We start from the raw sequence: 23,559 nt of genomic DNA, 5'->3' as shown, positions 1-23,559 counted from the left end.
ATGGGGCCTGGGGATAGTGGTGTAATTTCTTTGAGTTTGAACCATAAGAGGGCAATATTTGGTGAAAATACCATCATAGGAAACTTGGACACAGATTAGCCGATAGATTTGTTTTTATGCATGTACAATGTATAAATTTGGACACAGATTAACCGATAGATTTGTTTTTATGCATGTACAATGTATAAAACAATTTTTATAGACAATCTAATTGGTCCATAATGTTCTTTGGTTAAGGACAACTAAAGCACAAATTTCATTCTCCTTTTCTTTTTTATTTACGGGTCATTTTGGGTTTTGAACCCGACGAGTCAAACATCTTTTTTAGCCAAAAGGGAAATACGTCAAATGGTTAAATTTTTGCATAATAAGCCAAATAACGTTTTTTCTATAAAAAGGGAAATATTTCACACACGTTAAATCCCCAAATTTCTCTTAACCAACTAACTTTTTTAAACAAAAGGAAAATACGCCAAATGATTAATTTTTGCATAATGACCAACTTCGGTTATAACTTATCCTTAATGGGTCAAATAGCAAAAATGGAAAGATGCCGAATAGGTCAAATGCTTTCAAAAGCGTAAGTTTTTAATGCTTAGCTAGATGCATCATTTCATCCACAGTTTGAAAATATAATTCGTACACATACATAATGAAAACAATCAACTTGATAACATACTAAATTATAGAACATTGATGAAAAAGTAGCACTTTAGATTCCTTTAAACAATAGTAATGTGGTCATATTTCACACCCGCAGCGAAGCACGAGCTCTCTTACTAGTATATAATATAGGAGGTGAGGGTAAATTAAGACGCTTATGATTAAGTAATTTACAAGTTACCAAGCACATGGTACATACTTTAATAGGGGCAAAGGAGTAGTTGAATCATCAAATCTCACGTCTGTTTCAATTTATTCAAATATAGTTACAACATGCCCCCCCCCCCCCCCATCTACAAACCTTTTGTTAATTTAAAAAATAGTTACAAATTTGACCCCTCATCTTTAACCTCTACTTGACAACTTTATTTACCTTTTTTATTTTCTTCTTTATTTTTAAGTTTATTTTATCATAAAAAAGGAAAGAAACTTACCGTTGTAACGGGCTTATTTTTTTCAACGTTTTGATATAAATTTCATTTAATACCGAGCTATCATTATAATGTACAAGTCAACAAAGCATGAATATACAATCTAAATATGCAATCATAATACAAAAGGTGGTTAAAAGCATGCTCGCCTATTGTTTTTCACAAATATACAAAACAAGACCTCCAAATATTAACAACTCAACTTAAGGGTATTCAATCAACTTTAATAATCATATTAACTTTTCACTTTTATAATTTAAATACAAAAATAGTAACACATTTATATCTTTAACCGTAACACATATTAATTCAAGTTTTAACCTTAAATTAACTAGCTTGATGAATCATTACACATTTCTACACTATTCTTTAAACTAAAATAAATCCCATATTTTTGACATTATTGATTTTAACATTTACTCAACCAATATATTTATGTGTGTTGTGTCAAACTCACTTAAAATCGTGTCGTGTTCGGGCCGTGTTTCACGTCGTGCCGAACCATGAACGCCTATAACTTTTATGGGATTACCAAGGTCTATGTTCAAATACCCGTTGCATCGTACGAGCACCCTTCTAGTAAATTAGATTGAAAAGGTTGGAATCTTGAAGAATGAAACAATGAAGGAAAACATTAGCGAAGGTAACTAATGTGTTGTTTGTTTTTTAAGAGCTAAAATGTCTGCAGTATGCGGATCACATCTGCAGACATCTATAGCAGAAGAGGTGGACCAAATCTCAGCAGTCTGCAGTAAAAGACTGCCAAGATGTTGGTGATGTATTAAACTTCTCTAATTCGAACTTAGTATACCTTGTTCTTTAATTTGATTGAACACGAGATCGCCTCTTCTCAATTGAACCGAGTAATAAGGCTCTAATACAAATTGCTAGGAAGACCAGGAAGCTGTTTTGGGAAAAAGAAACACCACCTAAAAAACACACGAGGACAGACCATACTCCCAATAAAGCTTCGATCTTCACAATCCAAAATATTTGATCTGGTGGCGTACACCATCATCACCTCCGATTGTGTAATCAAAACCTAACGTATTCTATTTATTCATTCACTTTCAGACAGGTTTCGTTTCTTTCTTTCTTCAATGTATTATTATTATTATTATTATTCACCTACTTACTTATGAATTATACTACTACTATTCAACCCTAATATTTACAAGAAACTTCAATTCTCTTGATTAACCAACTCATGAGCAATACACTTGACAACCCGTTTCTTGCTGGGCGATTTCCCTTGACCTTGAAACATAATAAACACACTATCAAATCCAAACCACTCAGAAAGGCCTCTTTCCCACGCGCCAAGAAACACGACTGGATTCACTTTTTATGGAAGAATATAGGTGGTTTAAGAAGCGCCTTCGTTGTCAAATCCGTCAGGGACCCCTTTGCTAGAAGAAACAAGACTCTTGTTAGGCCCTTCAACACCCAAGGTCTCTTTGTCTTTAGGTGTTCCCTTTTCTCTGCCGTCCTATCCGGAGTTTGTTTGTTGCTATGGTATGGCCGCTTGAAAGCCAAAGTTTTTGTCGAATCAAAGCTTTTACCTTCGGTTTGCTCTATGCTAAGCGATTCCATCCAACGCGACATTCGTTTTGGTAAAGTGGCAAGCATTTCACCGTTAAGCATTACGCTGGAGTCCTGTTCGGCTGGGCCTCACAAGGAAGAGTTCTCATGCGGCCAGGTCGCGACCCTTAAGTTACGCGTTCAGCCCTTTTCAAGTTTGAGAAAGGGCAAGATTGTAATTGATGCTGTTTTGTGTAACCCTATGGTGCTAGTTGCACAGAAAATAAACTATTCTTGGTTGGGGATACCCTTTACTGATGGGCCGCTTTTGCAGAAGCATTTGTCAACCGAGGAAGGTATTGATATCCGAACAAGAATTAGAAGAACTGCTAGAGAGGAAACTGCAGTCCGGATGGATAAACAACGAGACGAGGCTGCTTTAGAGGCTGCTAAAGCAGGATATGTTATTTCAAGTAATGAAATACAAAGTGACGGTGATTATAATGGTGCAGTGAATAAAAATGCTTTATTGATGGATGAGAAGCTTCGTTGGCAGGATCACCACTGTATGGATGCTGGTGTGGAGTATGATATGAAACATGCAGATTTAGAGAAATTGTTTGGTGTGAATATACCTACTGCAAATGTGAAGTTTTGGTCGCCAGGTGGACGATTAAAGCATAAGAGAAAGAAAGCGGTTAATGGGGTAGGCGTTGACATAACTGCCAAAAAAAGGATTTTGGTGAACAGTGCATCGGCTGCACTTGCATACTTTATGGATCCGAGTCTAGTAGACAAAAATGATGAGAACCAGATTGGGGAATCGTGTTATCATGATCATATGTTACAAGATGCTGATCTGAGCCTAGAGAGCAAATCTTTTCTGGAAGGTGACTAACTGCTTATTTGTGTTATTTACATTCTTCTATATGATGTTTAAAAGCAATGAACTGGTTTATAATGTAGATGAAGACATGGAAACCACACAGCAATTGGGCCCGCCTTTGCAGGGATCAACTTGCTCAAACGACAGGCTGTGGTCATTCTTAGTAGCGGGTCCCATACAAAAGATTAAGTCACTTCTTGTCCCTAAAGTTGAAGGCATTGTTGAAGGTGCTAACGGGGAAAAAACAGTTGGAGTTGAAAAAACGGTTCCTGTTATTCTTGATTCTGTTTCTTTTAACGGTGGAACATTGATGTTACTTGCGTATGGTGACAATGAGCCAAGGTTAATTTCACTTCTGTTTGATGACAATCTTTATTATGATATTATAGTGTTTATGCGGTTTTTCTAATATTTACAGAGAAATGGAGAATGCAAGTGGGCATGTGAAGTTCCAAGATAATTACAATCGTGTGCATGTACAGTTGAGTGGTGGTTGTAAGATGTGGAGATCCGATGTACCATCTGAAGACGGTGGTTGGCTATCTACAGATGTTTTTGTGGACATATTGGAACAGAAGTGGCATGCGAATCTTAAAGTTGTCAATCTCTTTGTTCCGGTAAGGTATATATTAGTTTATGCTTGCTAGGAAAATTATGCAATAATTCTTTTATGTTTAGTTCAATCAAGTTTTAAGGTTTTTCTGTTTGTCATGTGCAGCTTTTTGAAAGGATTTTAGAAATTCCCATTGCATTTTTTGAAGGAAGAGCTAGTGGTGAGGTGATTCACTTCACACTCTGTTTCCACATGTTCATTTTACATTTCTTTTGTGCTTAATTTTTAATTGGTTGCGTGTTGATGTTGCAGGTGCACATCTGCATGTCAGAAGGAGAAACTTTCCCAAATCTTCATGGGCAGCTTGATGTGACTGGTTTGACTTTTCAAATATCCGATGCACCATCTTCGTTTTCTGTATGTAACTTTACTTCACTTTTATTTATCAAATCATTTTTAGCTTTGACAAATGGAGATCATTCATCCTTTGTAGGACATATCTGCTAGCTTATGTTTCCGGGCTCAACGTATATTTTTACACAATGCGAGTGGTTGGTTTGGTAAGGTTCCGTTAGAAGCTTCTGGAGATTTTGGAATCGAACCAGAGGAAGGAGAGTTTCACCTTATGTTGCCAGGTCAGTTAGTTGTTCATGATTCTAAGTGTCTCTTAAAACACTCAACATTAGTTGTCCATGATTCTAAGTGTCAAGTTATACTTGCAAGGAATGTCTATTTAGGCTCAAATGATATAACATTTAGCAATGAAAGTTGATAGGATACAAGTACAAAGTCGACTATAAGTGTATTTACACGTCTTTTATGCCTAATGCGACTGACTATTCATTCGTATCCAGGTTCCTTCTGTGGAAGTGAATGACCTCATGAAGACTTTCAAAATGAAACCTCTACTGTTTCCTGTATTTGGTTTTCTTTACTTTTTTTGTTTTATCTTAGTCAATTCATTTATTAAACTAGTTTGTGTGTTAAAGTAGAATAAGATTTACTTACAATGTGTGTTGTTGGCATGGCAGCTGGCAGGGTGTGTGACAGCTGTTTTTAACTGCCAAGGACCTTTAGATGCGCCTGTGTTTGTGGGAAGTGGGTTGGTGTCAAGGAAAATGTCTAGTTGGGGTTCTGCTGATGATGTGCCTACATCAGCCGCTTACGAGGCGATCATGAAAAATAAAGAGGCGGGTCCAGTGGCAGCATTTGACAGGGTTCCCTTGTCTTACGTGTCAGCTAATTTCACTTTCAATACTGATAACTGTGTAAGTCTCTCTCTTTCATATACATGTATAAGTCCAAACATTCTTTAATTAGCACAACATATATTTATTTCAGATTGCAGATTTATATGGAATCAGAGCAACTGTTGTTGATGGTGGCGAGATTCGTGGGGCTGGGAACGCGTGGATCTGTCCAGAGGTACTTACACTCGATTCACGAGGTTACTATTTCAACAAAAGACGAATCACATTGTATCTTTTTGTGAAACATAACATCAATGGGTCTTCATCATTGTTATCTTATATTTATTTATTTCCACTTGGATGCTTGGTTTTAAAATACGCGATGTGTTCGATCTAAAAAGCCAAAGTGCAATGCGTGATTCCCACTCGTCACGTATGCAAGGCGTTTGTTATTAAAAAGATATACTAAAAAATTATTTATAGATAATACTTTAACTTGTTAACTTTTAAACACTCAAAATTAAGAGTACCACCAAAGAAGTTTTATGTATAACCAAATTAAGTCTTTTAACGTGTACAAGTAGTCTATGTATAAGGTACATAGAAATGTGGGCGTCAATCCGCATTGTGCATTATGCGATTTAGAGCCCATCATCTTCGCATCATGGAATCACATCGCATTGTTCTATTTGATGCGATCTCATCAGCGCATCACACATTATACGTTCCTAATGAACACATTTTAGAGCCAAACTTGGACATTTAACCTTTTTAATTTGAAACTTACCTGGATATTTTTATGCCTTTTCAGGGCAAGGTCGATGACACAGCTATGGATGTGAATTTTTCTGGGAATATATGCTTTGATAAGATAATGGATCAGTATGTTCCTGGTTATGAACATCTAGTACCCTTTAAGTTAGGGGATTTGAACGGAGAAACAAAACTCTCAGGCTCATTGCTCAAACCGTAAGGCCTCAACAACATTTTATTGTGCGCAATATTGTTATTATTATTATTATATTATTATTGTTATTGTTCTTATCATCATCATCATTGCAGGAGATTCGATATTAAGTGGACGGCACCAAAAGCTGAAGGATCGTTTGGAGATGCGCGAGGAGTTATGATCATATCTCATGATTTCATCACCATTAGTTCATCATCTGTTGCTTTTGAATTGTTTACAAAGGTTGAAACTTCATATCCTTATGAAAACTGGTTAGATAAAAAGAGCTGGCAGTGATTATCGAAGGGGTGGATTTGGATTTACGCATGCGCGGCTTTGAGATTTTCAACTCGGTTTCCTCATGCGTTTGATTCATTACGTCCAATTCACCTTAAAGCGGCTGGAAGAATCAAGTTTCAAGGAAAAGTTGTTAAGCCTGCTGCTGAGGAGTCAAAGATTCTTGCTGGTGATGTTTCAATCACGGGTCTTAAGTTAAACCAGTTGTTGCTAGTTCCACAGTTAGCCGGGCAGCTCAACATTTCACCTGCATGCATTAAGTTGGATGCAACTGGTAGAGCAGATGAAAGTCTTGCAGTTGAAGTTATTGGACCTCTGCAATCTATTGCTGAGGACAACATAATAGGGACAAAGGTGTCATTTTCTCTTCTTAAGGGGCAGTTAAGGGCCAATGCTTGCTATCAACCTTTTCAGTCTATCAACCTAGAGGTACTTGCATACTTTCATATGTTGATCACCAATGAAGGTAATTAGATTGTCTTCCTAGTTAACTCTGATAATTTCTGAAGAAATAAATTACAGATACCCCTTACGTATCATGCATATTAAATATGATTAAAAGTATATTAGTATGGCTAAAATAGGCATGTGAACGAACGGAACATTCAGTGAGCCGTTTGGTGGGAAGTTCGTTTATGTTTGGTTATTTCATAAATGAACAAACATGAGTAAACTTTTTTGTTCATTTAGGTAAATGAACGAACATGAACACATGCCACATTCGTTCATCTATGTTCGCGAACGTTCATTTGGGTTTGTTCATTTACGTTCATATATATATATATATTCTCCTTTATTTAGTTAAATAAATGAACAAGGACACAACCACATGTTCATGAATGTGCATTTGGGTTGTTCATTTACGTTCATTTATATATCCTCTTACTTTTAAGCATAGTTATTAAAAGCGCACTAGGCGCACGCCTAGGCGCTAATTCAAGGCGCAGCGCAGGTACAGCGCCTGGTGGCGGTCGAGGCGCGCTTCCAGCCAGTTTCCGGCTAAAATTTAAAATTTCCGGCCAGATTCCGGCTAAAATCTGGAAGTTCCGGCTTGAAAGGGAGGAGAATTACCTGGAAGGAAGCGGATGAGAGTCTTTTTGGTGTTCTCTTTTTCTGTACATGGGTTTAAACTATAGAAAAGCTGCAACAAGTTCATTTTGTTTTATATTATTATTAAGTAATACTGTAGTTGTGCACTGTTTGCAGCTCTGCTGCTAGTGTGCTACAGTAACCTTAAGATTACTTTTTTACAAATAATTATAGTTTAATTTAAATAAATGTTTAATTCTAAAACTATTTGTTATTGAACTATTAAAATAGTATTTGAAGGTTTTATCAATCTTTTTAGCTTTCTAATCCCTATATTTTAGAATTTTTAACTTATTGTTTAATTTTTAAATTTTATTGCGTATTACATAATAGCTTTTGCTTTTTATATATGAATAATAGTATTATTTTTCTATTACGTAACATATTTTTAATTTTTTTCATTTAAGTGTGTTTTTTTTTCTTAGACCCTTGCTTTTTTTGCGTTTTGCGCCTAGGCCCTAGGCGAGACCTATGCGCGTTGAGTGCACCTAGCTATTAATAACTATGGTTTTTAGGCTCGCTATAATTTAGTTTAGTTCAAGAAGTTAAGATCACACATTACAGCTTAGTCAATTTTAATTAACTTTTTAGGCCCAGTAGATATATGTTCAGTATAATTTTAATTGGTGTTCGCTCAGTTATGTTCGTTTATGTTCTTTCATCTACTATGTTCGTTCATTACTTCGTTTACATTCGTGAACTGTTTGTTTATACAACTAACGAACAAACATAAACAAACACTACAAGAAAACCATGACCGTTTAGTTGTTTGTGTTCAATTGTTTTTTCGTTAAAGCTAAATGAATGAACATAAGCAGGCTCCGTTCATGTTCGTTCGGTTCATTTACAAGCCTAGTTTAATTTGGTTTTGTTGTATTCTTTTGATGTAAGTCTTCATTCACATGTATAACTTGTCTGCAATAAGGTCCGGCAATTACCACTTGATGAACTGGAGCTAGCTTCACTCAGAGGAATGTTACAAAGGGTAAGCTCGTTTTGTTCATTTTCATGTTTACACAATAAACTAGCTAACATAGTCGGAAACCAACAAACATGTAAAATAAGTTTTTATTACTTGCATGTAGCAATTCTTACATGGTTATATTTGTTGCAGGCAGAAATCCAAATTAATTTTCAAAAACGAAGAGGTCATGGAATCTTATCTCTTCTGCATCCGAAATTCAGCGGTGTGTTGGGCGAAGCTCTAGACGTGGCTGCTAGATGGAGCGGTGACGTTGTTAGTACATAACCTCATAATTTCTTTCATTCTTTCAACTTCTTGCATGTATTATTATATATATGTATATAATAATAATAATAATAATAATAATAATAATAATAATAACAATAATAGGACATATATCAATTCTGTACGTATATTTACAAAAAAATATAAATTTAAAGAAAATAAAAATAGCATATAGAAACTTACTTAAAAATCCACGTTGCTGTGTTCATGGATAAAATTGTGTATATGGAAATATGAAAACTGAGTTGGTTGATAATTATGCAGATAACTGTTGAAAAGGCTGCTTTGAAACAAAGCAATAGCCAATATGAGCTTCAAGGTGAATATGTATTGCCTGGTTCACGAGACGGGAAAAAAAGAAAGAGGAAGAAGAGGGAGTGATCTCGGGAGTGTGATATCTTCAATGGGTCGTTGGAGAATGAGGCTCGAGGTCCCTCATGCTGAAATTGCTGAGATGCTTCCACTTGATAGGCTTGTTTCTCGAACTACTGACCCAGCTCTTCAGTACAGATCAAAGGTCAATCCTAATTCATCAATGAATTCGAACCATATTTTGTTATTAGATATTTATCTTCTATTGTGGTCAACCAATGGATAGGATCTGTTTATGCAAAGCATACAAGCAGTTGGGATTGGGGCCGAAAGTCTCCAGAAGCTTCTTGAGGTAATTATTTGCAACCAGAATTAGTAATTTACTATTCACAAATTCTTATTGCATTCATTTTGTTATTTGAACAGTATTAATACATGAAATATGATTTCACTTGTAGGAAATCCGTGGGCATTCAACTCCAACAGATGAAGTTATTCTGGAAGAATTAAGTCTTCCAGGGTTAGCCGAGCTAAAAGGTCGTTGGGGTGGATCTTTAGATGCAAGTGGTGGAGGCAATGGCGACACAATGGTACATATATCATGTATTTATATTCATGTATAATGCTTAGTTATGCTACAAGAATGAACTTTTTATATCTTCTTGCTTATTGATTAGTTCTTATATGGTTATCTCTAGATAGTATACCCTGCTCTTCCAAAACACATGCCACAATTACCCTTTTCAGTTGTTCCAAAACAATTTTTTATGCTTTCAATTTTGCATTTCCCATATACTATCTGTATTATGGATTTTGATCCGTGGGACTCCTTTACTTTTATTATTAGTCACAGAATAGTTAAATGTTTGCCAATTTATACTTTGCAACTGTTGGACTGAGATAATATCTTTAAGCTGTCCGCTAGTCTGTGTTTATTATATGTGTCTGTGTATACAGCAATATAGCTTTGGGTTCTGTTAAAAAGCTTATTGATTACCATTAATCAAGGATAATTGATGGCCAAGATTAGTAGTGTCACGTGGACAACCACTATGCTTTAGTTTTGGCATGGGTAAAAGGGCGATAGTCACCAATTTAACTTTTTTTCCCTCCATTTTTCTTAGACATCATTTTTTAAAAATTTTACAATAAGTTGAGCATTTTTTAACCTTCAATCTGACTACAGTACTCTTATCTTATAAAGTGCTTATTTTTTTTAAGTGTGGTTAACTATGTCCGAACAGCAGTGCGTCAGTATTGTGGCTTTACTGGCACGTTTTGTTTTACGCACTTACCCCCACCCCTGGAGTCACGTGGCCCCCTTTTTCGTCACAATTGGATTTATAGCATAACTCTACCCTATATGTACGTGCGCGCGTGTGTGTATTTTTATATAGAATGGGTTTGGATAAAATACAAATTAAATTAACGTGCTAACTGTGAGAATCAAGTAGTGTAATTATATACATAATAGTGTAATTATAGTGTAGTGTAATTACAGTATAGTGCAATTACACTACTATGTATTTACATAATTACACTACTTGATTCTCACTGTTAGCACGTTAATTTAATTTGTACGTTAACTTTCCCCTATATAGAATAATACTATAGTAGTAGTAACACCGATAAATACTTTAGGTTGTCTGCAAATGTATAATCTTCTTTGAAATGTGCAGGCAGAATTTGATTTTCAAGGGGAGGAATGGGAGTGGGGAGCTTATGAAACTCAACGCGTCTTAGCAGCAGGTGCGTACAGCAATGATGACGGCTTACGCCTCGAGAAAATGTTCATTCAAAGAGACAATGCTACAATCCATGCTGATGGAACTTTGTTTGGCCCAAAAACCAATTTGCATTTTGCGGTTCTCAATTTTCCAGTCAGTCTAGTGCCTACTCTAGTCCAGGTTCTAGAATCATCTGCAAATGAAGGCGCTATTCATTCATTGAGGCAACTTTTAGCACCAATAAAAGGCATACTTTACATGGAAGGTGATCTTAGAGGAAGTCTTAACAAACCTGAATGTGATGTGCAAGTAAGACTCCTTGATGGTGCCATTGGAGGCATTGATCTTGGTCGGGCTGAAATTGTTGCATCTTTGACATCGACTAGTCGGTTTCTGTTTAATGCAAAGTTTGAACCCATTATACAAAACGGTCATGTGCACGTTCAAGGAAGCGTGCCTCTTAATATTTTGATGGTACAAGATGAAGAAAGTATTGAAAAAGATGATAAGAAAAATGAAGAAGCGAGTTGGGCTCCGTGGGGGGCTAAAGGTAAAAACGATGACAAGAAAGCAGCATCTTGGAATGAACAAGGTTGGGATACTCAGTTGGCTGAGTCGCTTAAAGGTTTACACTGGAACTTGCTAGATGTTGGTGAAGTTAGGGTTGATGCTGATGTTAAAGATGGTGGTATGATGTTGTTAACCGCTTTGTCTCCTTATGTTAACTGGCTCAACGGGAGTGCTGAAGTTATGCTTCAGGTTGTTACTTGTTTTTAGACCTAACAGGGTTTGACCATATTGCAAGTTTGGTCCCTAGATTTAAAAAGTTGCAAAGTTATTCTCAACATTTGTGAGAGGATTGCACGTTTAGTTTGGACTAAACATGCACATCAACCTTTCCGCTAAAAACCAACTGTGAGGCCTAAACATGCAACCCTCTCACAAATGTTTGGACTAAGTTTGTAAGTTTTACAATCCAAGGACCAAACCCACATAAATGACGGTACTCTTCGGTACGGGTACGCGGTTCGCCAGGCCAGACGAATTCGGTACGGAGGGGGGTAAGTTCATTTCGGTATGAACCGGTACGGTGTACCACGTAGTCCGGTTCGATATATGCCATTGAAACCAATTTATACAAGTTATTTCAAGAAATCAGGAACAAAGAAATTAATTATGCGCTTAATTGATTGACGTGACAGCTATTAATTAGGGATGGGCTCAAAGAGTCGATGTATTGGAACATCTCCTTCTAGAATTCCCGCTTACTTTTTTAGTGTGCCAAATCTGGAAAAAAAAAAACCCAAATCGAATTTAGGTCTAATTGGAACAGCGATCCAAACTCTATAAACCTCGATTTCATTAATAATTGGAACGGCGTATCAACTCTGATTGAATCGACGACTTCTGTTCTTGGTTCGTGAATTGAATCGACGATCGGAACGATAACGAATTCCGACCCGGTACATTTCGTACCAATAAGAAAGTCACGGCATACTGAGCGATTTCTGTGATTATGGACCAAACTTGCAATATGGTCAAACTATAGGGACCATTTTGTACAATTTCTCAAGACCTGATCTACTTATGTTTCATCTGTAATATAATTCTTTAATGAGCGCATTTGTTTGTTTTTGTGGATATTTAATAACAGGTGAGAGGTACGGTTGAACAACCAATTGTTGATGGATCTGCATCTTTTCACAGGGCAACAATATCTTCACCTATACTTAGGAAACCACTAACAAACTTTGGAGGCATCATACTCATGGATTCCAATAGGTTATGCATCAGATCTTTGGAAAGTAGGGTTAGCAGAAAAGGCAAACTGTCAGTAAAAGGTAACCTACCGTTAAGGACAACTGAAGCATCACTTGCTGATAAAATTGACTTGAAATGTGAAGTTTTGGAAGTTAGAGCAAAGAATATGTTAAGGCATGTAACCATATGCTTTCCACATTGTTTAATAAGTTGAATGCCTAACATTGACTTAATTTCCTTGGTTTTTTAGTGGTCAAGTGGACACCGAGTTGCAGATAACGGGTTCTATATTGCAGCCTAATATATCTGGAAACATCAAATTGAGCCACGGAGAAGCTTATTTACCTCACGAAAAAGGCGCTGCTATGAACCGAGAAGCATCGGATACTTCAAGCATGCCAACTGGAGGATACAATCAAGTGGTTGCATCAAAATATGTTTCGCGTTTCTTAAATATGAAACCCACGATATTAAACACATCATTTCATCAACCTTCAGGTCTTGTTTCCATGCATAAATGTTTTTAGCTTTTTTATTATGTAACATGTTAAAATACAAAGCTAAAGAAACCTAAACCTTTAATAATTCTTTGTTTAGATAAAGAGGCTGAAGTGGTAGTTGTATAAAAGGGAACGGGACATGTAAATAGTAAACCGAAGTTAGATATACAGTTGACTGACTTAAAGCTGGTTCTTGGTCCGGAGTTGAGGATAGTTTATCCTCTAATCCTCAATTTTGCTGTGAGTGGTGAGCTTGAATTGAATGGTGTGGCGGACCCCAAGTTATTAAAACCGAAAGGTGTTTTAATGTTTGAGAATGGTGATGTCAACCTTGTTGCAACACAGGTTAGACTTTACTTGTACTGTGCTTAAAGTTAATGTGCGCTTCTTTTTGTTAATTAATACAGTTATGTGTTAATTAATTAGGTGAGGTTGAAGCGAGAGCATTTGAATACTGCCAAATTTGAGGCAGATAATGGTTTAGATCCAATGTTGGATTTAGCTTTGGTTGGATCCGAGTGGCAGTTCAGGATTCAAAGCCGAGCAACCAAATGGCAGGACAGTTTGGTTGTAACGTCGACACGTTCGGTTGAACAGGACGTTCTTTCACCCTCCGAGGTAATATTATTATTATGGGGCTGTTTCATATATACTCTTGCAAACATTGAAAACATATATATATGCAAAACTAAAATTATCATATTTACTCTTACTAAGTAATTAAAATATCACATATAACCTTACAAAGTAGTTAAAATATCACATACCATTACAAAGTAGTTAAAACATCACAAATACCCTTATAGTAGTTAAAATATCATGTATACCCTTACAAAGTAGTTAAATTGTTATGTATACACTTACAAAGTTGTTAAAAATATCATATATACCCATGCAAAACTAACATGATCATATTTACCTTTACAAGGTAGTTAAAATATCATATATACCCATGCAAAACTTAAAAATATTATTTATTTATATATACATGGTAATTGGAATATCATATATACCCAATTCATTAAAAACAGTTCCATAGATAACCGTTCTGACGAAAATTGTTTTTCTTTAACTTAGATTTTTTTTTTCATTTACCCACTTTTAGGTTAAATATTTTTTGAACTTAATTTTTTTATTATTACTCATGGACAATAGTTTTCTCAATATTATGTTTAACCTTCTTGCTTTATCTTTTAGCATATATTATATACAAATAAAACAATTTTCGTTTATAACATAGGTTAGGGTATAAACAAACCACATAATGTAAAGGGGTAGAATTGTATTAGACAATTAAGTTTATTATATGCATGTATTATATTAGAGGGGCTAGAGTGTAAATGTATTCAGTATTTATATACCTATTGTAATAAGTTATTGACATACAATATACAAAATATGTTTACCAAGTTTCTTGGTATCAGGGTCTTCTAGGTTCTAACCCTAGTACTGCCGCACCACCCCTCCTCTTTGCCGAAAATCAAACCACCAGCCACAAGTTGATCCAATGGCTCTTGCTGCCTTTACTATCACTGAGAAAACTTCACACAATTCCCACAAATTCAGTTTTATCTTGTCTCTTACAAACTATGGATATTGGAAGGCTATCATTCAGCCTTTTCTTGTTACAAATAATGCATTTAGCTATATAGACGGAATCAGCCACAAGTCGATCCAATGGCTCTTGCTGCCTTTACTACCACAGAGAAAACTTCGCACAATTCCCACAAATTCAGTTTTATCTTGTCTCTTACAAATTCAGTTTTTTCTTGTTACAAAAAATGCATTTAGCTATATAGACGGAATCATTTCTTGTCCATCAACAACAATCAAAAAGCCAAGGAGGGCACCTCTGCAGAGCCGCAGCCAAACCCCAACTACACAAGATGGGTGGCTAATGATGCTCATGTCTAGGTATTGCTGATATCAACTATCTCAGAAGCTTCGTTTCAACACGTTCAAGGTACTACCCACACTTCCTCAAGGGAGTTTACCCTAAAAACACAACTCCTTAAGATTGCCATGAAGGGTGATGAGACTAACTCGGCCTATCTTGCGAGGGCATAGGAGTATGCAGATGCCCTAGCCAATATTGTTGAACCAATAAAAGAAAAAGATTTGGTCATGTTTGTCATCTTAGGTCTTCGGGACGAATACAACAGTTTAAAAACCAATATCCTTGCAAGACAATTTCTCACAGCCTTATCTGAACTTCGAATTTCAGGGACCGCTGTTTGATCTTGACTTCATGGTCAAGAAGAATATTTCAGGTTTTGCACCCGTTCAAGCATTCACAGCCGTTACAACCAACAATAGCTTCACTGCTACCTCCGGCCCAACAGTTCCTTCACCTGAAACAATACAGGCTCTCCAACATTTGGTTTCTCAACTCGGACTTCAACTTCAGCCCGCCCTGCTTCACAGAACTCCCCGCATGCCTTTTGTTCAAATCGGCCAAGTAATACTCGTGTGCGGGGAAAAAAAACCGTCGTGGAGGACGTGGTAACTACAACAATAATCGTAATCAAGGAGGAAACATAAGTTAATTCAGTTGGGCCTCAAACCAAAACAACATATGTGGTATTGATCACATTCCATCACTATGTCCTAATCGTGATCCCTCTACTTTTCGGGTGAACCAACCATCTGCCAACTAACTATGCTGATTCTCGCTCACAAGCGTCTACCTCATGGCTTCCTTACACATGGTCCAACTACCATGCTGCACCGGATTTCTCCATTTTCTATACTGCTGAACCATACAATGGTAAGGATAATAATTTTGTTGATAACGGTAACCGGTGTTTTAAAAACCGGTTCAAACCGGTTGGTTGAACCGGTTAAACCGAACTTCGCATAGCAGGCTTAGAACATCGTACCAAAGGCTTTTTTCTAAAATACCGATTTTTACCGGCAAACCGGTTTTAAGTACGAGAAATTTTTAACCCAACAATTAACATTCAAACTTGTAAACTTTAGGACTATTTTTTTGAAATGAATGCTTTTGTATTAACTTTTAATATAGATAAATTTTGAATTTTGCGATCTTTCCCCCATTCTTCTTTTCCTTGGGCATTATTCATCGCTACATACAAGTGAACAAAATGGTATCGTTGAAAGACGTCATCGTCATGTGGTCGAAACCAGTCTTACTCTACTTTCTCAATCCAATGTGCCACAATGGTTCTGGAACTTTGCGTTTGACTCAACAATTTTCTTAATCAATCGTATGCCATCTCGGGTCAATTCCAACACATCTTTTTTTGAGCTAGTATTCAAACACAAATCCGATTTTTCGTTGCTTCGGATTTTTGGTTGCCAGTGCTATCCACACCTCCGTCCTTATGATAAACACAAATTGTACTTCCGATCCACAACTTGTGTGTTTCTTGGATATAGCACTTCGCACCACGGATATCGTTGCTTTGACCCAATTTCCAAACGAATGTATACATTGCCCAACATGTTCGGTTCAATGAAGAATACTTTCCCTTTCGTAATCAACCAATCAGCCCGCAGTTATTTTAAACCCGCCGTTTGTTAACCCGCATGTCTCATCCTACCCTAATCCCCCACTTTCGCAAACCGCACTAACACTGTTGACCCAACCTCTCCACCAGCCTGCATCACCTATGGACCACCATGAACCACTGTCTAATACTCTTCCCCAAACACCTATGGCCCCGCAACAACCATCCCCACCTCTGCAAACTTATCAACGCGTGGGCAACCTGCCTCCACCTCTAATTCACTTCCAACCAACTCGACCCAAATCCTACCTAGAACTCGACCTCCCAATTTACGCCAAAACTCCAAGAAAACAAAACTTTTAACCCATCTTCCTTTCATACAACTGTTGTACCTTCACAAACTGAACCTGCCACCTTTATTGTTGCTAACAAAGATCCTCTTTGGCGTAAAGCCATGGTAGAAGAGTATTTAGCCTTGATGAGAAATGGTACATGGTCTTTGGTTCTGCGAGTATCCATTGCTTATGTAGTCGATTGCAAGTGGGTTTACAAACTAAAAAGGGACCATACTAGGGCTATCAAACGTCACAAAGCACGCCTCGTCGCTAAGGGGTTTTCGTCAACAACCGGGGATTGATTATCAGGAGACTTTCAGCCCGATTGTCAAAGCGACGACTATTCGTGTTGTTCTATCACTAGCTGTTACACAAAAATGGTAAGGCAACTCGATGTGCAGAATGCGTTCTTACATGGTGATCTAAATGAAACTGTTTATCTGCAACAACCACCGGGTTTTGTTAACCTGATAAAACCAGATCACGTTTGCCTTCTTCACAAATCTTTATATGGATTGAAACAGGCTCCTAGAGCCTGGTTTCATTGATTATCCAAGGCCCTTCATGCTCTTGGATTTCAGGGCTCTAAAGCAGATCCCTCATTGTTTGTTTATTCAAATAGGGGCACATTATTATACATGCTGAGCGTCTATGTTGATGACATTATATTGACAGGTAACCTAAGTAGCCTGGGAACGGGTACGTGATCAGAATACGAGGACGTTACGGGTACGGGAAACGACAAAAATCAAAAATTTAAGATACGGGCACACAAGGGTACGACAAAAAAATATAAAAAATATACAAATAAATTACACACATTCCAAAATAGATATATATCGTTTAAGAATTGAATACGTTACTTTAAAACTTAGGTGTTACAAATGAAATACCCAAACCTTCATAGAATTGATTGGAGAAAAAAAACACATTTTATTAAGTTTATAAGTTTTAGGGGCTAAATGCAAACAAGTGAAAATAAAAGGGTTAATTTTAAAAAAAGTAAACTTGTTTAACCTTAAAAACTTAAAAGCCCACACAAAGTTTAAAAGTTCCTGGTTTTCCGGCAGACACTGTATCTCCGGCGCCGGAATTTGCTATAGGGTCGTCGGAAACGTCCTTGATATGGTTTTGGATTCGTCCCCATTAACCAGATACGTTTAGCAAACGTTTCCAATGCGTTTCCGTCGTGCTTCCATCCCCAAACCGTGCCCGGGACGGGTACCACATCACCAGTGCCGTCCCCGTGCTTATTGCAGTCTAGGAGGACATGGGCAACATGCCACAATTTAAGGGAATTGAAATTATTTACCGTGGTCATGACATGATTCTATCAAAAAAGAAATACATTCTTGAACTTCTTCAACGGGCAGGTCTTTCTAATGCTAAGCCGGTTTCGTCACCTATGGCCACTAATGCTAGTCTCACCTTTGGTGATAGTCCAACATTTGACAATCCGGTCAAATACCGTCAGATAGTGGGTGCCCTTCATTATGTTAACTTGTCCCATCCAAATATCACTTTTGCAGTTAACGAATTCTGCCAAATTATGCACTCTCCCACTAATAATCAGTGGTCCGCAGTTAAAAGAATTCTTCGCTACCTGCAAGGCACTGCTGATTATGGCTTTTGGCTCGAACATGTTTCTGGCACACTTCTTAATGATTATGGCTTGTGGCTCGAACATGCTTCTGGCACAACCCTTAATGCCTATACCGATTCAGCTTTTAATTCTCTAGTTGCTTTCTCTAATGCCGATTGGGCTAGTTGTCCGGACGACCGTCGATCCACCGAGGGATATGCTATCCTAGTTTCATGGTCTGCACGAAAACAAAGGACCATCTCTCGGTCGTCCACTGAGTCGGAATGCAAGGCCTTGGCTGATATAGTTGTTGAGCTAACTTGTCTTCAAACACTTCTACAAGAGCTTCGAGTTCCGATTAAGTCGGTACCTACTTTATGGTGTGATAATCTAGGTGCTACATATCTTTCTGCGAATCATGTATTTCATGCACGTACAAAACATGTAGAAGTTGATTTTCACTTTGTCATAGAGAAGGTTGCCCAACGGAAGCTTTTAGTTCAACTTATCTCTACTGAAGATAGCATATGTGTTCACCAAGCTGCTATCTCACAACGGTTTCTCCTATTACGGTCCAAGCTACTGGTCGCTCCCCGGCTTTAGCTTGCGGTGGAATAGTAGACAATTAAGTTTATCTATGACAATTAGAGGGGCTAGAGTATTTATATCCCTATTGTAATCAGTTATTGACATACAATATACAAAATACATTTACCAAGTTTATCTTAATTTTTTAGTATTACTCATGGGCAATAGTTTTCTCAAAATATTATATTTAACTTTCTTGCTTTCTGTTTAAGCATACATGCTTTATATACACAAATAAAACATTTTTCATTTATAACATAGGTTAGGGTATGAACAAACCACATAATGTAAAGGGGTAGAATTCTCAATTTATAAAGTCAGGTATATATAGGGTTGGTATCATTTAAGAACTCTAAAAAAGTTAAGAACTCTTAGAAACCCTTAACAATCAAACAATTTTTTAATTTTTTTATATATTAACATTATTTAAGATTAGTTTTATCATATTTTATATAAAAAATTTTGATTACATATATTAATCACAAGTTTACATATATGTAAACATTTTGTACTAACAAATTTACATAGGTGTAAAACAAAACATAGATATGTATAAAAACTAATTTTCAAAATTGTAATCGTAGATATAGATATAAAAAATGATAAAACTACTCTCAAAGAGCATTAACATACAAAATTTTTTATAAAAAACGTTAGTTTTCAAGGGTTCCTTCAAGTTCTTAAATAATTTAACAGTTCTGTAATGATACTCATCCTATATATATATATCATTTCAGAAGTATTCTTAGTGTGAGAAGTGCGAGAAGAGCCTTTAACCAATTAGATATTTTCTTTTTTATTTTAACTTTATTTAATCATATGGGTATATTAGTAAATTATCTAGTTATGTTATTTTGGTAACTAATAATTGTTAAAACAAGTTACAAATCATTATTTGTTTTTATTTGATTATGTTTTATTATCATTCTTAACAATTGATTTTGTTGTTCGTCTAACTAATTCTTTTTCACCATTTTATTGTTGACAATATCAAATTCATATGAACCATGAGATTTTATATTTTTGAATTATCACAGATCAAAGTTCTATCAGTTCAGCATATTGTTTTTGTTCAATAACTGTATTTCAGTTTTGATTATTCAAATACACAAAATAATCAAATCAAGTTATAATGAATTTGTTTTTTCCAATTCTATATTTTTCATAGCATCAATTTTTATTGTTTAATCGATTCATAGAATTCGTTAAGGTTATACGAGCCAACCAGTTAGTGCATTATGCTACAAACTAATTATAAACCAAAATCCTACACTAGCTACATACATAAGAATAGAAATATACTATTAGATCCTAACCCATCACATTAATCAAAAAACACTTTCAACATGTTAATCCTTCAAAAAAAAATCCCAAATACATAAACGATAAAAATTATACATACACACTTCGAAATACCACATACACAATACATAAATGAACCAACACACGATAAAAAAAAAATTATACATACACAATTCAAAGTGTCACCTACATAGTACATATATGAACATACACATTACTAAAATGAACCTACAGTATATTAAAGATACACATGCATAATTCAAAATACCACATGCAATACATATATGAACCTACAAAGTACATTAATGAATCTACACACGATAAAAATTAGAAAGACACAATTTGAAATACCACCTACACAATACATATATGAACCTACAAATTACATAAATGAACCCACACACGATAAAAATACACCTAAATTCAAAATACCACAAATACAATTCATGTATGAACCTACATAGTACATAAATGAACCTACACACGAAAAAATACACACACACAATTTGAAATATCACCTATATCAACAAAATAAATAATGTAACTTTTAAAATAATATTTTTTAAATTATGAAATTAGTTCGTTAATTATTAATTAATTAATTATTATAATATATTATCTAAGAGATAATGTAGTTAAAATTTTGGAATATAATAATGAAACATAAGTTACAAATATGGCTTCTACCAAGCAAAATACCAATATGCCCTTTTGTTTTAAACTCCATTAATTTCCATTAAGATGGTGAAGCTCATAATTACACTAAGACCATTTTGATTGTAGACCATAGATCAATCATCATCAATGGTTATGATTAACTTCTCGCACTTCTCGCTATAAAATCACTTCTCGCATGATCCATCCCCATATATATATATATATGGTAATTTTACATTTGATATATTGGTTGGAAATGTGAACATTAATTGCTTATGGTTGGAAGGCCGCTAGGGTGTTTGAAAAGCAATTATATATATATATATATATATGGGCCTGGATCAAATACAAATGAAATTAACGTGCTAAATGTGAGAATCAAGTAGAGTAATTATATATACAAGTAGAGTAATTATGTAATTACTCTATGATGTAATTACATAATTACTCTACTTGATTTTCACGTTTAGCATGTTAATTTCATTTGTATGTTAACCTTCCCCTATATATATATATATATATATATATGGTAATTTTACTCTTTAGTTGAGTATATTTGATATATTGTTTGGAAATGTGAACATTAATTGTTTTTGGTTGGAAGGTCGCTAGGGTGTTTGAAAGTCAATTATATATATATATGGTAATTTTACTTTTAGTTGATATATTGTTTGGAAATGCGAACAATAATTGTTTTTGGTTGGAAGGCCGCTAGGGTGTTTGAAAGTCAATTGGCGGAATCTATATTAGAAGGTGACGGTCAACTGGCGTTTAAAAAGCTTGCAACCGCAACACTTGAGACACTAATGCCAAGAATAGAAGGGAAAGGTGAATTTGGACATGCCAGATGGAGGCTTGTGTATGCACCACAAATACCTAGCCTGCTTTCGGTTGATCCAACCGTTGATCCACTTAAATCATTAGCCAGCAATATTTCATTTGGTACAGAAGTTGAAGTCCAGCTGGGGAAACGTCTTCAGGTTTGCTAACGATATATTATTTTTATAAAAATAAAATCGGCATTATTTGATTAGGTGTTTGTTTGTTGCAGGCGTCTGTGGTGAGACAGATGAAGGATTCAGAGATGGCCATGCAGTGGACATTAATCTACCAGCTTACGAGCAGATTGCGCCTTCTTTTACAGTCGGCTCCATCCAAGCGTATGCTTTTTGAATATTCCACCACCTCACAAGACTGACCGACAGACTTTCTTCATTATTTTGTCCCTCCAACACATGTTTATTATGTACATATGTGATTATTCTTTGGTTTGGACTGTTGGAGGTTGTAGTTTTTAGTCGCTAGAACGTGGTTAACTAGGAAAACAGGTTTTTCATGCTAGTCAAATATATATGTATGTTTTGGAATTGGAAGACTTCACAACCAGGAATTTTGTGATTCTCTGCTTATGGTATGTGTTATGCTCTCACCAAGTGTTTGATTGCCAAAGGGGTGTTCGTATGGTGATCCGGACAACAAAATTGAGATTACTTGATGCTTTCAAAACGCAAAATAAGGGTCCGTTTAGTTCATGGGTTGTGCTGTATGTAAAAGTCCCTTGACCTGATACATACCAATAGTGATTATGTCAAAAACATGCTAGATGCGCTTGATTGGGGGAAGCGTTTGAATTAGATCGTGCTACTTTGAAATATGATGGTGTTTTCCATAGCAAGGAGCCTGGCATGTTTACTCACTGGGCTGAGTGTTCGTCCACTTTCGCTGTGAACCAACTGTCGCACTATAAAATTTGGATAGGTGTTGATCTATGGTAATAGTGTGATTCTAACAAACCCTTCAATATAGTTCAATCTATATAGAATCTAACCAAGGTATCTAACTCATTTTTATTAAGTTTTTTTTTCTTAATGTTAATAAATTAAATTCAAAGCTAGGGAACTTGATAAAGTGTAGTACTGTACGCACTCCTTTAAGAAAATGACTGGTTACCACTCCAAAGTTTGATGAAAAGCTATTCCCATGACGTGGGTAAGTTTTTTGGTCATATAATGTCCAATAAATTTGGTGTTTCTACATTACATCTATAGCATAAATCGTTTAGATTGGCATTTGTTGGCGGGGAATAAAAATTGTATGTTTTGTTTTTATTAATAATATTATGGCCTAATCAATCTTCGCACTTTATTTGATTTTGAAGAGCTTCATTTGTTAGACTCAGAGAGCTTAACGAATCCCTCTCTCAAATAATGTGTATTGGCTGATTTTTATGAATTTAACCTAAAGATTAAACACATCGAACATAAAATAGAACCTGGGTTCACATCCTAAATATATAGAGCAAATAATTTAATAAACCCAGGATTCAATTGTTTTTATATTTTTAAAAGGTTTTATTCTACGATAGCCTTCAGTGAACCTTGCAACAACTTTATTTAATCTTACCTAACAACTTTAATTTAATAAACCAAACGTATGTTTACAGCTTGCCTTATTTGTCAATATCAATGGGTAAGGTTATTCTTCAATATCAAGTGCT

At 35.8% G+C, this 23,559-nt stretch overlaps 1 pseudogene across 1 annotated transcript; it reads left to right on the top strand.

Annotated features, from left to right (window-relative positions):
* Nucleotides 1–2,301: 2,301 nt before the first annotated feature.
* Nucleotides 2,302–22,423, top strand: LOC143600068 (protein TIC236, chloroplastic-like; annotated as a pseudogene). Its single transcript, XR_013147411.1, has 24 exons — nucleotides 2,302–3,505; nucleotides 3,582–3,843; nucleotides 3,920–4,118; nucleotides 4,220–4,279; nucleotides 4,367–4,471; nucleotides 4,548–4,681; nucleotides 4,830–4,836; nucleotides 4,909–4,971; nucleotides 5,086–5,322; nucleotides 5,396–5,479; nucleotides 6,056–6,213; nucleotides 6,307–6,919; nucleotides 8,505–8,564; nucleotides 8,694–8,816; nucleotides 9,093–9,345; nucleotides 9,427–9,492; nucleotides 9,599–9,730; nucleotides 10,820–11,626; nucleotides 12,522–12,802; nucleotides 12,879–13,126; nucleotides 13,226–13,473; nucleotides 13,555–13,746; nucleotides 21,770–22,042; nucleotides 22,114–22,423. The product of XR_013147411.1 is annotated as a protein TIC236, chloroplastic-like (transcript).
* The last annotated feature ends 1,136 nt before the right edge of the window (nucleotides 22,424–23,559 follow it).

This window comes from Bidens hawaiensis, unplaced genomic scaffold (assembly GCF_021521415.1).
Source record: "Bidens hawaiensis isolate Kalapana, Puna unplaced genomic scaffold, B.hawaiensis_p1.1 tig00053267_1, whole genome shotgun sequence".
In the NCBI taxonomy this organism is placed as follows: Eukaryota; Viridiplantae; Streptophyta; class Magnoliopsida; order Asterales; family Asteraceae; genus Bidens; species Bidens hawaiensis.
Note: the sequence above shows the minus strand (reverse complement) of the source record. Positions and strands in the feature narration are given on the sequence as shown.